Source organism: Muscardinus avellanarius (genome assembly GCF_963383645.1).
Source record: "Muscardinus avellanarius genome assembly, chromosome: 1".
Lineage (NCBI taxonomy): Eukaryota > Metazoa > Chordata > Mammalia > Rodentia > Gliridae > Muscardinus > Muscardinus avellanarius.
In genome coordinates, this window is record NC_137786.1 from 199,964,385 (window position 1) to 199,977,465 (window position 13,081).

The 13,081-nt window shown below is 33.6% G+C and overlaps 1 pseudogene across 1 annotated transcript; it reads right to left on the reverse strand.

Annotated features, from left to right (window-relative positions):
* Positions 1 to 819: 819 nt before the first annotated feature.
* Positions 820 to 1,396, reverse strand: LOC308259472 (synaptosomal-associated protein 23-like; annotated as a pseudogene). Its single transcript has one exon. The product of its transcript is annotated as a synaptosomal-associated protein 23-like (transcript).
* Between the last annotated feature and the right edge of the window lie 11,685 nt (positions 1,397 to 13,081).

A 13,081-nucleotide genomic window follows, 5' to 3' on the forward strand; every position in this document is an offset into this window, starting at 1 on the left:
TTTTTCTTTAAAAAATAGTGATATACTTATGAGTTTAATAGACCTATAACAGGACCATGATACTACTAATAATATGGAAATAAAGACACTCATTTATACATATATTCCTGAATGTGCAATATGAAATACCAATCTATGTATACATATGAATCAGTAAGAGTTCATAACTTGAACTCACTTTGAGACAACTCATCTCACTTTGAGACAACTCATTTTACTCTTTAGAACACAGGTTGTAAACAAAGTGATGTGTGACAAAACTATCGTGTAGTAAAGCTCCAAAACCAAGCATTAGCCTTAAATGGCAAACAAAAACACTACAACTCAACAACTAAATCTAACTTGATCTTTCTGTGGCTATGCAACTTTTTGCTTTGTGCCCTGCAGATTTTTACTGAGGTAACAACCTCTTATCTCTTGCCTTTCACCCATCATAAAACCAAAACCAAACAAAATCCACCTTTACAGCTGCCTTTGTCCAGGATATCTTTAGCAATGCTTCCCAATCTTGAAAGCAAAAGAACCTGTTCAAATAAGTGAAGAGGATGAGAACATTGTGTGTGATGTATGAAACCCATCTGAGAATATGAACTGAGAAAGAAATACTACAAAAAACGACGAGCAACAGTCTACCCTCAAAAGAAGCAGAAAAATAAAAAATAAAAAATAGGGAGGCTGTTACTTTCCTGGCCCTTTTTCCACATTATCTACTAACTAGAAATGTGTGGGACCAAAATTTCAATTTCTGACAGGTAATGACTTAGGCAGAGGAGCTAGAGAAGTGAATAAATGAAATAAGTACAAGAGTAGCTTTAGCTGTCAATGAGTTTCTTTGCTCTGACAATGTCCATTCAATTTTTGGGCTTCGATTTTGTTGCCCATGTGTAGGGCCATGTTCTTTAGATTCCTAGGATACTGCCCACTTGAGTCAGGTTCCTTCCATCTCATTTTCTCTGGCATCATTAGTTATACATTTAATGTATCCACCAATGGCTGCTTCTGTGGCTGGTTGCTGAGGCTGACCATTTGTTACCCAGCCTGGTTGCTTAGATACTACATTGCTAGGTGAGATTTCTCTGCCTTCTTCCCAGATTGTCTTATAGACCTTCCCAAATTTGAAGTTCTTCATCCTGTTACATAAGCAGACACAAAGGCCATGACACTTGTTGAGTTCTGTTAAAGTCTTTTCTGCCTCTCTCCTGTCTTTATTTATTTGGTCCATTCTTTCTTCTATTTGGTTTAGTTGTTCCCCTTGTTCATCCAGGATAGGGATGGTCTTAATCCCTGCATTCTGAAACTCAATGGCTAAACCCAGGATTCTTCTTTTACTTTCTAGAGACTCTTTAGTAACCTGATTTACCCCCAGATTAATTTCTTCTCGTCACAGATTATCCATGATGAATCCAAACTCGCATAGTCCCGATACTCCACTCCGGTTGTGGCAACTCAGACAACCATACACCAGACCAGGCGGGCTACCGTCCCTGCACCTGCGATGTAAAAATCTTTCTAATCCAAATATTGCAAAGTCATATCATTTACTTGCAGAATTAATATTCTCAAAAAATAAAATAAATAGAAAATTATAAAGGTAATTCAAATGCACATATCTATAAATTTTATCTATTATTTTGTATCACATGATCATGGTACATTACTGAAATTATTTCTAGCATTGTGAATGAGAAAGAGCCAATTCAAATTAAGTAAAAGTGACTAGTTATTCTTTCTCAAATGCAATAATAAAAATAGCCTTATATTCTCATTCTCAGGTAAAAAGAAAATATAAATTAATTATATTATTTTTATTATCAGAACTTTGAATAACATTAAATCATGAAATTGGTGACAAAAAATTAAACTAGTACATGTTTTTGCCTAAGGTTCTAGTCTATATCCTTGCTTTTCTAATTAGTCACAGCTAGAGCAATGGAAAAATAATGAAACACCAAGTTTTAAAAGATCTAAGGCTTTAAAGTGACTACCAAATTTTCAGTCATTTTGGGTTATTAATATGGAGAATAAAATGTATATTTTTACTGTGACATTGACTTGCTCTCTAAACTGAAATTTACAAATAATGCAATTTTTTCAAGTAAGAGAATGATTCTAAAATGAAGTATGACTACATTCCTACTATGCTACAAAAAGCAATATATTTTTCATGTAAAAACAATACTAGTCAGGTATGGTGGTACATACCTTTAATCCCAGTGGTTAGGAGGCTGAGACAGAAAGATTCGAGGTTTGAAGAATGCTTCAGTAACTTAGTAAGGCTCTTCACAATTTATTGAGATACTGCTTCAAATTTAAAAATATAAAACAAGGCTGGGAGTATAGCTTAGAGATAGGATGTCACTGTGTTCAATCCTCAGTCCACAAAAAAAAACAAAAAATAAAATAAAAAAATAGAAAAACCTGAACATCTCCTTAGTACAAAATAACAATTTCTTTTCATGCAATGAACTTTACATCAGAAACTACTGGAGGCAGGCTATTTTTTCAAACATGTTTTGTTGCCTGCTCTATTGAACTAGAGCAAGGAGAGTGTCTATCAACAGGTAAGCAACTGAATAAATCAATAAGAATTTTTAATTAGATGTGCTATAAATAAAAGAATCCTATTCAGAATGACTGTGGAGGAGTTTTCTTTAGATCAAGTGATGAAGGAGAGTCTTTTGTGAAATAATATTGAAACTGAGACTCAGTGGGTGAGAAAGGCATTCATGCACATTGATTGCAAAGCAGTGCCCTAGGCAGAGAACAATAAGAACTTCAAAGGAGAAATAAGATGGATCAATTTCAGTTTAGAGAGCAAGTCAATGTCACTGAACAGTTACCTTGAGAGCACAGAGTGATTGTGAGGCCAGCGACTGAGCCAGAAGATACATCGTAATATAGTCAGCCATCCAGTGCTTAATGTCAGATGCATTCTGAAAATTGCATTGCACTGTTAGGTGATTTTATAAATATTCAAACATTATATAATGTACTTATACAAACTAAGACGGCTATCATGCCACTAGTGGATAAAACCTTATGGGTCTACCATGGTGCATGCTGCCTATCGTCAACTTAAATGGACTTCCTGTTATCCGTGAAACCTGAGTTAAAAAATAAAAAAGCCTCTATGATTTAGTCAGAATATTATAATAATACATGTGTTTGTAGCAGCACAATTTATAATTCCCAAATTATAGAATCAACCTAGGTGTCTATCAGTAGATGAATAGATAAAAAAAATGTAGTATATATACAAAATGGAATCCCCCCGACCTTGGATCGGGAGGTTGATCCCAGGAACATTCTACCTCTGAGATATTCACTTGTCTATGATTCTTATTCCTTGGTCTACCAAGTATTGGGATTACAGGTATATACTACCAGCCCCGGCTCACAATGGAGTTTTAATGAGCCATAAAAAGAACAAAATGATGTCCTTTTCAGGGAAATGGAGGAAGCTAGAGAATATTATACTCTATGAGGTAGTTTTACCTAAAAAATCAAGAGTCTTTATGTTTTATTTTATATGTGGAAGCTAGAGAGAAAATAAGAAACAACTATATATAAATGAAAAATGAGACCAGTAGCATAATGGAAGGAGATTGGAGAGATAGATAGACAAAGGAAGAAAAAGGATTGAGGGTAGACACAGTTCAAATATGCTATGTCCATATATAAAGATATCACTACCAATCAAACTAGCATGTACGGGAGGAGTGGGATTTAGCGAAAATAACACCAAGTGTTATGTGCCTGTAGTATGTCTTTATCACTTTTATCCTAATAATAGTTACAAAACATCAAATAAAGTTTTTTTTTAATTTCCTTTATAGTATCATAAAATCAATGCTAGTAAACAGAAAAATCCAATCAGGAGAGTTGGGAGAATGGCCTGGATGCTCATGAAAGTCAAAGACATGGTGAAGACCAAACTATGTTAGAAAGGAGGGAAATGGTGTACTAGCATATTCTCAGATGCATTCACAATCCTGCTTGATTTTTGCTTTCTGGGCCATTATAAATATATATGTTTAGAAAGATAGAGGACTCAAGACAGAAGTAGGAAGGAGTGCTCCAAGACCCAGAATGTTGGGGTAGAGAGAGAATAAGGAAACAAGAAAGGCGAAGAAGGAATGCTGGAAAGAAGGAAAACTAGGCAAAGGTTTTAGCCACAGAAGCAAAAGAAAATTGTACTACTGAAAAAAGATCTAAACCATTAATTGAACACATATCTTTTATCAGGAAGGCACTGGGGAATAAGTTTAGTGGAATATTTAGAAGATAAGATTTAATCTGAAGGAAGATACTAATGCAAAAGGATTACAACACAGACTAAAATAAATACCTTAGAGTTTAGCAAGCTATTTTGGACTGTAGATTTTTAACAGGCAGTGAAAGATATTCTTGATATATTGGTGTATGAGCTAAGAACTTGGCTAATGTTAATTGATTATGTACTTCTGACCAGGTATTTTAAAATCTGATTAAGGTTCTGGAGTCTGAGTTGTAAGTGGTAACCATGGGCATTTTAATTCCACTGTTTTTGAGTTTTCTTATCATAATGTGGTTTATATCAGTCTTTTACCTAATGAGATTTGGGTGCTTCACTGTTTGGCATGATGCCTGGCATACAGTAGATAGTTGATAAATGTTAGCCAGCTATTACTGTTAATATATTTCTTTCTTTTCTTTTCTTCTTTTGTGTTTCTAGAGATTGAACTCAAGGGAATCTACCTTCAAGCTCCACTCCAGCCTTTTAATTTTTTTTTATTTTGCTGCTTTTTGAAACAGAGTCTCACTAGGTTGCTGAGTCTCACGACACTGCTGAGATTGTCCTCAAACCTGAAATCTTCCTGCCTCAACCTCCCAAGAACTTGGATAACATGCACAGGTACCTAGTCTGGCTTGTTATCATATTTCTTTTTTTTCTTTTTTTTTTTTTGGTGGTACTGGGGTTCCTGGAAGCCCTTCTACCTCCGGGCTACACTCCCAGACCTATTTTATATTTTTGAAACAGGGTCTCTTACGCCAGCGCGGCTGGCTTCGAACCTGCGCGATCCTCCTGTCTCTGCCTCCCAAGCGTAGGGATTACAAGCGTGCACCACCACGCCCGGCTTGTTATCATATTTCTTAATCTTCAAAAAATCTTGCAAATTAAGAAGTATCATATTTATGTTTTTGAGGTGAGAAAAAGAGAAGGAAATTAAGCTGATTTTCTAGAAGTATCTCTGGTATACTGTAAAGGTTCAAATTTGGTTCTTCGGTTGAATAGTCCATGTCTTCCTACTCTGCATGTGTCCTGAAGTGTAGCTGCAGTAGAACCTCAGTCTTCAGTAACTCGTATTTTAGACATAGTTCCAATATGAAATAATGCTTTCCCTTTAAAGAACACAAAAATAATTTGTTCAGAGACTATTAGATACAGCCAAGTAAAGCCAAGTAAGCCTACAGTATGCACAGTCCTCTTCTAGTTTAGCAGGATATGAAGAAATAACCCCAATGTGATGCTAATGTATTATATTACATTTCAGAGCTAAAATGCAGAAAGTTACTCTCTTCCCAGAGTCATCACTAGATTTGACTGCATTTGAGAGTCATTTTCACAATCTTTCAAATTTTTTCAACAACTCAAGAGGAAATCTTTCTATAGGGATAAAGAAACACTGATCAAGACCATCACATGTCCAAATCTATCTACTCCTCAAAAAAAAAAAAAATCTTCCTTAAAATACTACATGTCCTTACACCAAACTCTCTTTACCTGTTTACATCAGAGCTTTAAATCAGAGTAATGTATTTGTTATGAAATTTATATCATAATTCATCAATTCTTACACTAACATAAAGAAATTTTCCAATTTACTGAAATGATATGAATAGCTACTCAAGGTCTTTATTTATTTTGCTTTTCACTTATGTATGTGTACATGGAGATACAGAAAAATATTATTATTTTATTTAAATACAAAGTTTTAGCCAGATATAGTGTTGCACACTTGTAGTCCCAGTACTTGGGAGGCTAAGATAGGAGGATCTCAGATTTGCAACGAACCTCAGAAAATGAGTAAGGACCTTTGACATTTAATAGTACCCTGTTTCAAAATAAAAATGAATAAGTAAATAAAATAGGGATAGAGATATATCTTAGAGGCATATGATCACAAAATAAAATCCAAAATGAGGAATTCAGAAATTATGTGCCTCTAATGACATTTTGTTGGGAATTTAGCACAGATGGAAGCCAAAGAACAAGACCATCAGACAGCAATTAATTTTGTACAAAATGTTAACGACTCAATTACTTAAATACAGAACCATTTTGGAAATTCTGTCTTGATTTTAAAATCTGGAAGTTAGTCATTAAACTCCTTCTGGGTCAAAGACTATTTCTGTCAAGACAGCAAAAAGCTGCAGACTTAACATTTCACTGTGAATCATCAATCATCATTAAAACACACATATAAAATATTTTTATGGCCACAAGAATTTAACATAGAGATATTGCTGCTCAAATGGTTTTATTATTCAGGCATGGGATAAGGAGGGAGGGCGAGAGAGACAGAGACAGAGACAGAGACAGAGAGAGTCTGATTTTCATGCTTTAAATACCTACATGAACTTAGCAATATACTAGATGATTTAAATTCATAGCATATTTCTATAGCTTGTGTACATAAAAGTTTTAATGGAGTGAGGACCCACGATAAGGTGTAATTTCCTAAGAAGTAAGAAATAATTAAGCATAAAATTATTTAATGCAATAGACATTATAGAAACTGAAATGTTAGACTTTTATGCTGAAATGTTTTTAAATGGTAATTATATAGCCAGAGAAATTATATTTTTAGCAATTGATTAAAAAGAATTCAAAACAAGGCAAGGGGCATCTAACTATCAAAAGATTCCCAAACTTTGCTCTGGAATATTAATACAATAAACATTTCAATATGATTTTTAATAGCCTTTATAGAGTAAACCTATTTTTTCTAATGTGTTTTACTGGAACTTATCAGTTAAGGATTTAGTAAAGGAATAATATACTAATCTTTAAATTATTTTTTCAGATACTACATTTATATAGTTTTTTTTTGTGTGTGTGGTACTGGGGGAGGAACCCAGAGGCTTTCTACCTCCGGGCTATACTCCCAGACCTTTTTTTATATTTTATTTGGAAACAGGGTCTCACTAAGTTGCTGAAAGCCTCACTAAGTAGCTGAGGCTGGCTTCGAACCCATGTGATCCTCCTGTCTCAGCCTCCCGAGCACGGGGATTACAAGCGTGTGCCACTACACCCGGCCTCTACATTTATATAGTTCTAATACACAGATTTCCTTTCTCTTTTTCCATATTGAGAGTTATCTAATAAAAATATGTATAAAAAACCCAAGGTATATTATATTATTTTGGTATGGTTATTTTTAGATAGATAAAATTTACAGAAATTGACTTTTTTCTGTTTTTTTCCAAACATATTAATGAGTTCAAATATTCCAGTTTAGGGCTGGAGATATAGTTCAGTAGTAGCGCAATTACCTACCATACAGAATGCCCTGGATTTCACCTCCAGTAACAGAAAAAGAAAAAAAAAACTAACTATGTAATTGAGAAATTTGGATATAAAACAGTGAATTACAAAATAACTAGTGCCAAGTTCATCTTTCCCTTTTCTGATTTTCATAGTTTGACATTAAGCTATATGTTTTATGTACAATAATGTACTTGTATCACTTAATGTATCACAGGAGCCTTTTATGGAATGTGACTAAAGTAGTGAGCCAGTTAACAGAAGATTGCTAAAGAGTAGAACCATTAATCAAAATGAAAATGCTCCGTGATATTTTTACTTAAAATATAGAAATAGTTTTATGTGACACTTAATTTAATTTTACATGAAGACATTTGTGTGAGTTGATTAACAAGCATCTTCATTAAAAAACTCTCTGTATATAGTGCATCAAAGCTTATTTTATATAAGGCAAGAATTTAAAAATATTTTAGAAGAAATCTTAGTGCAAAATATTACTAGACTCGTGTTCTTTCCCACCTTTTAATGATTGCTCTCTACAACTAATCAACAATTGTTTGAGAGATTTTCTTTTACTTTATAGCATTTAAAAAGAATCTTTTTTTTGTTATACATATTCAAACATTTAAATATATTCCACATTTAGGAATCTAAAAAAATTGTGTGCCTAATATTTTCTTCTCATAAACTTAAAACACTTATATATCAAAGGTCTATCTATTCATTATAGTATATTATTATGACAAAACATATTTCTTAGATGAAATAATTGAGACACTAAGAAGTTAAATGGTACCCATCTCTTCTTGGCTGGCATAGCCATCTTCTCCTGCCTTCTTACTTTCAAGTTTCTGAATATCAAGCCTTTAGACTTTAGGGATTTTATGAACAGACCCTCACCATTCTGGGCCACCGGGTTTAGAACTTTTGTCATGGACCTATCACTGCACCATTAACTATCCTGGTCCCAACACCTTTAGATTGGGAATCAATTACATCTCCATTTTTCCTGGACTCTAGTTAACAGTTGGAAGATAGTGAGACATCTATTATCCACGGTCGCATAGGCTACATCCCATTTACTATTGTTTCTGTTTTTCTTGATGGAAAACAAAGATGAATACATTCCTTAAATGACCAAACTCCTCATTCCTGATACTAATATATAGACAAAAATTTTGTCACATAAGGTACCTCAATAAACAAATGAACAAACTAAAATTATCCACCCAGAGCCACTAGAACCACTTTCAGTTTGAGGATCATATTCTGAATATATTTGTAAAAATGGTAATACTTTCAATTACCCTGATCCAAGTGTATAAGACAGATAAGTCTGATAAGACAGATAAGTCTAAAACATGAGAAACAAATCTCAGTGATAAATTCACTCAGTGATTCACTCAGTGATTCACTCAGTGATTTCAGTGATTATAAGCTAAAATAATAAAGATTCTGTATAATTATGCATTCTGGATTACTTACTGTTGAAATAAGCATCATTCTTTTCAATACACAATGGGGAGTAACAAAAATTATTTATAAAGATTTTTTTAAATATAAATATATAAAGGTATATGTTTAAAGGCTTATTCATCATTTCCTTTTTGAGTGAAAATTATGTAATGCTTTTTTTTCTCATGAAACCAAATAACACATTCTAAAATGTGTAATATAAACATTTGTGATAAATTTTGAAGAACTTTTAATTTTTTCTATAAAAGAGTGTGACATTTGGAGAAAAAGAATAAAAGAAGTACTTGAAAGTAAAGATACAACCAGGCATGTTAGTGCACACTTGTAATCCCAGCACTTTAGAGGCTGAGACAAGAGGATTTGGGTTTGCAGCCAGCTACTTATTGAGGTATTCTTCAACTTAGTGACACCCTGTTTCAAAACAAAGAATCAAAAAAATTGGGCTGGGGGTGTAGTTCATAGGTTGAATGCTTCTGGTTTCAGTCCCCAGCACCACAAAAAGAAGTTAAGGTACAAAATTTTAACTATATTTTCTTGATTCATGTAAATAATTCTCCAATTATTTATGAAGTACATAATTAATGTACTTCATAATTCTTCAGATGAAGAAGTTTCTCTTAATGTTGTTTTCTCAAAACAATGTTCATTTTGTAACTTTTAGTTTAAAATGGATAAACTAATTTTATGCACATACCACTTTCTCAATTGCAATTTCCAAAAGAACAAGTTCTGTAAAAATCACTACAAAAAGAAATGTGTACTTCTTGTAAAAATACTCTATTGAGCCATTACCTGCTTCTTCATTAACTCGTGTCTGAAGTGACATATATAACATTTCCCACTTATTGAACTTCCACTCTGGCCATTTCAGGCTCTTCTGTGTAGAATTACAGTGATTAATGGATTCATTCTGACTTGACCCTCAATCATAGTGGAACAAAGTTCATTAGGTACAAGATTGTGCTCTAACATTTCAAATTAGAAGTAAAGTATTTTTCAAACTTTATTCAAATATATGATGTTTAATTATGTTCAGAAAGTGAAGAAATATCAATCAACCTGGTTAATATTTATGCATATAACATTTATGTTATAAAAGATTTAGGCCATAAATATGTTTAACTTAATTTAAACAACAATAAGCATATGTTCTAATTATTCCATTTGCATACATATATAAATTCTAAAAGACAGTTTTCTATTTATTCACTAGTATTGTTTTCAAATAAATAATGTTGTAAATTAACATACACTTATAAAATACACAAAAAATCCTGCACAGAGTACCATGTTCAGTTATAATGAGGAAGTCCAGAAGAATCTTTCACTTCCTAGAACCACAACAAAACTGGATTAAAAAATCAGGTTTTTAAAATCTATAAGAAAACTGACAAAATAGGGTTATCTAAACGAAATGAAATGAAATCCAGAAAATGAATAGCCACTTTTGTCCTTAAGGTATGCTTAGAAAGGAACAGACCTTCCATAGATAGTGGACCTTCATGGAGAGGAAAATGAATCATCTTGGTGTTTGTAGTAGTACATGATGAATTAAAAGACATCTGCCCTAGATTCAGAGTGAGTCAGGAGCTGGCTGCCAGCTCACTTCCCATGGAGTCTGTAGAGAAGGCATGGGATAGTGATGTGGACCTTTGTTGTAGGACAGTGAGATTAAGAGGACTCCTGAGGCCTTGAGAGCTATGTTGTGCTCAAGGCCATGACAAGGAAGAGTGTGAAGGGGGTTTCCTATGAGACAAAAGCCAGGGGTGGGGCAGGAGAGTAGAAATTACCCTCTGGCAGTTGAAAGTGGATATTCTGAGATGATAGAACTCTTATCTTGACTGGGATAGTGGTTAAACAGGTGTGTAAAATGATTAAAATGCATTGCCTGCTACCCTTGAGATAAATGCCCTAAATGGGGCGATTTAACATGATTCTTTCAGAAAATAAAATCAGGGAAAATTTTGTTTGAATTTCAGGAGATTCATTTTATTGCCTAGTTGAACCATTTTCAATATTTATTTCTAATAGTAAACTGCCATTACCTAAGAAATAAAGGACAGCCAAGGATATAGAAAGACATAATAAATATCTGGGTTTCCTAGCAGGGGAATGCAAACAAATGAACTAAAGATATAACAAACTATTGGGAAAAGGTAAGTATAATGTGAAATGAATTAGAAAAAAAAGAACTGTAATCAGTTAATTTTGTCTCATAACAATTACAAATACTGAGGCTACATTTTAAGTTAATCTTTTACTACTTTTATGTTCTATCTTATATGAAGATTATTAATGGTGTGCCCACTTGAATTTGAAAAAATAAGCTAGAAATATGATGAATATACTTTATATCTCTAATACTTTTCCAACTATGAACGGGGCAACACTAGTAAACAGAAAGCATACAAATCATATCACCATTCTGGCAATTAAAACAATGTCATCTTAGAAAACTAATTTTATTAATAAAATCACATTGATCATTAAATAATTAATAAGAACAAGAAATGCATGGTTATATTTGCATGGGTGAAGCATATCTGGCATATATAGATTTATGGGGTATGACTTTCATGAAAATGTTATATGAGTTAACATCTGGGGTATAAGTGGAGATATTACCTAAACTAAGACACCCATTTATGTTATTACTAAAATCTGAGTCAAAGAAGATGCATCCAAATGCATAAAGAAGGACTTGTCAAATATCCCTGCATGTGCTAGAACTTTTGCCTTTTAATAAGTGCCTCCTGACTAATTGTATCCCTGAAATCATTAGACAAACCTGTGGCTAAGGTCTCAGCCATACAGCATCTGCCTTTACATTTTCATCTTGTATACTTGCATACACTCTGGTCCTGTACACTCACCCACCACTTCCTATTTTTCTTTGCTCTTGACCTGCATAGATTCCACCTGTGTCTTTTAGTTGATTCATGGATAACACTGTCAGGCATTTAAAATATAGTCTTAAATACAGAGAGAACAACACATGGAATTTTCACTACTCTTCCCTCCCTGCCTTGCTCTCATCTGACAGTGGCCCTGTTCTACAGTGCCAGCTCTGTGCGATGGTTCCCCTTCCAAGATTGTTCCCCAGACTGCATTGTCTCTATTTTCCTCCCCCCACCCTTGCTCTTCCTGCCTAAATGATGTAACATTTTCTTGATGTGTCTAGTGTGCAGCTATCTCATATTTTCTTTTAAGTGTGCTATCCTCTTTACATTTCTGGAGCTGCCTATATTAAATCTGTGAGCAAACTTCCTGTTTCTTGCCATCTCCCAACTCCTATAAGAATAAAGAAATTTTTTCATGAGTTCAGTGCTTTGCATAGCAGTTTTTTTCTTTACTTGTAACAATTTTCATCTAAATTTTTCTTTAAATAGAGAATTTGAGTCTATGTTTTAACTTCAACTTTCAAGCCAATTACTTTGTTTTCAAATAACTAGAAATAGCCATGAGATCATCCAATTAAATTCTGAGGCTTTTCAACAAATATTAAAATGAGGGTTCATGAAACTACAGATAAAAAGCAAATGAAGAAGTCTGGGAAGTGGAGTGGGATCTGGGGGGAAGTGCACCAAGTATTGTGTACATGTATATTTCTTTCAGTTTATGCCTCAGTATGATGTGTAATTACAGTGCAACAAAAGGTATTTCAAAATTATTATAATCCATATAATAGTATTTTTAGCTTTTATCTACTTAAACATTCTTTTCCCATTTATACTCTTAAATAAAAGAACACTTGAGTGCTAAAAGAGTATTTGTGGCTCATGAACTCACAGGTTATTGAAACTGAAAGAGGACTTTGAGATAATGCTGTCGGTTTCTTCAATCCACATAGAAGGAATCTGACATCAAGAGTGAAGAAGTGACTTGCTTCAAATTCAGTAGTTCATGAGCATCAAAGCCAGATCTGGAACCCCTTCTCTCCCCATGCCATTGATACTAATGGGAGAAAAGCCACATGAATTCCTGGCTATAAATTGTCCTACATATAAAACTTTTCTGCCTGGCTTATAGGCCACTTGTCATCATTATAAGATAGTAAATATAAAGTGTGTATAACTA